Below are 1,944 nucleotides of genomic sequence, written 5' to 3'. Positions count from 1 at the left end.
TCATTTTTTTGGTTGATTTTTCTTTGTTAAATGGCATTTAAATATATAAAATAAATATAAAAAATATAAATCTTTGTTTTACTATGGTTGCAAATATAAAAAAATTTCTATATGTGACATGGCACCAGAGTTAAGTTAGGGTTTTTCAAAATGCTAACACACTGAGCTCAAAAGGTTCACCATCACTGGTGTAGGTGATCAATCTAAAATCTTTGCTATCACTTCCACTTGGCCATGTTTGTTCTCTGTCACTAATGGTCCTCAAAAACTTCAAACATGGGCATAACTGAGGTATGTGACAGGTCTTTTCTTCACATGAAAATATATCCAGTTGTAATTCATTTATGTGTCTGGAAAATGCAACCTGGTTCAGGAAAGAACAGTAATGATGAATTTCTCTGCATATTAGTCTGAACCCATCAGATGTGTTCTTTGTTAGGAATACAGAGCAGCAGAATCACTCTTTTGTTTTGCTTTGCTTTTGAAACAATTCCAAGTAAATTGAATGGAAAGCAATCAACTAAACTCACATGATAACAAGTAAGGTTCTTTTGTACCCTTGAATTTTAATCATATTAGAAATAACTATTTAGGAAGACACTGACCTTGCCAAGATATAAAGGTAATTTTGACATAAAGACACATTGATAACATATTATTCTATAATGTAGGGCTGTAATTTCTCTTGGTCACCATTAGATGACTCATTAAATTAAATGATGCTATAGTAAAATTAGACATAGACCAGATAAGTTATTCCAAAATAGTATCTGTGTCTAATATGTTAAATACAAAGTTCTTATTTTATGCATGTAAATAATCGAACTCTAATAGGAGGAACAAAAAATGCATCTTCATTATATGGCTTACTTTATACATTACCCATTCATTCAGCAACTGAAGTTCAACTTTGCAGTTGGATATTGAGTAATATCATCAAAGAAGTGTTTATTTTCTAGTTAAATTAAAAACCTGCCTGTCCAAATCAACTTTCTTTTCATTTTTGTAACCACGAGCTCTTTTAATATCTAACTTCTATTCTCTTAAGCAAAATGTGAGCCTGACTCACCTTTTTTGTTTGTTTGTTTTCTTTTCGTTTTATATTATATTTAACCATACAAAAAATGTTTAAAAATACCTGAGTCATTGGATGTTTTGGAAGTTCTTTCTCTCCACTCCTCATAACTGTGATGTAAATTATCTTTCTGTGAAAAATTAGATAGTGTATATTTCTGTGCAATTCAATTTGGGAGTCACTATTCACCTGTGGCTTTTTGGCACTTCAGAAGTAGCTACTGCAACTGAGAAAAAAAAGCCACTTGTAGCTAGAGGCCATTGTTTTAGAAAACACAAGAATGGACTATAATAAATATCTATATTTTTAATGTCCTATATTGTATGTATGGATGGGTAACCTTGTTTTTTGACTACTTTCTCTGCACCCTTAAAAATGTCCAGCAATGACCCCTAACTCCTGATATTAACATTTCCGTATACCATACCATATTGTGCCAGGGTTGATCTGTCTGAGTAATGGCATATGACAGAAGTTATGGTATGTCAATTTTGACATGGATTTGGATCTTGGTTTCTTTGCCTCTGTCTGAGTAATGGCATATGACAGAAGTTATGGTATGTCAATTTTGACATGGATTTGGTTCAATCTAAGCTTTAAGATACCCTTAAGCAAAGGATCACCATGATGTTGCAAGCACATTAGATGTCATTGGCTTGCCCTGTGGTTTGGAGCAGAGGTGAACCTGGAGACAGGGAGGTCAGATGAGAGGCTATTTCATCATTCTAGGTGTGTGGTAACAAGGGCCTTGACCAGAGTGGTGGACACAGAATAAAAGCTGGAGACAGATGGGTGTGCCTGGGAGTTGTTCAAACATCCATACCCAGCTGATGTGTCTTGAGGGCCACATTCCACCTTCACCTTGAGAA

The sequence above is a fragment of the Myotis davidii genome, unplaced genomic scaffold (assembly GCF_000327345.1).
Source record: "Myotis davidii unplaced genomic scaffold, ASM32734v1 scaffold36, whole genome shotgun sequence".
NCBI classification, from domain to species: domain Eukaryota; kingdom Metazoa; phylum Chordata; class Mammalia; order Chiroptera; family Vespertilionidae; genus Myotis; species Myotis davidii.
This window is presented reverse-complemented; position numbering follows the sequence as displayed.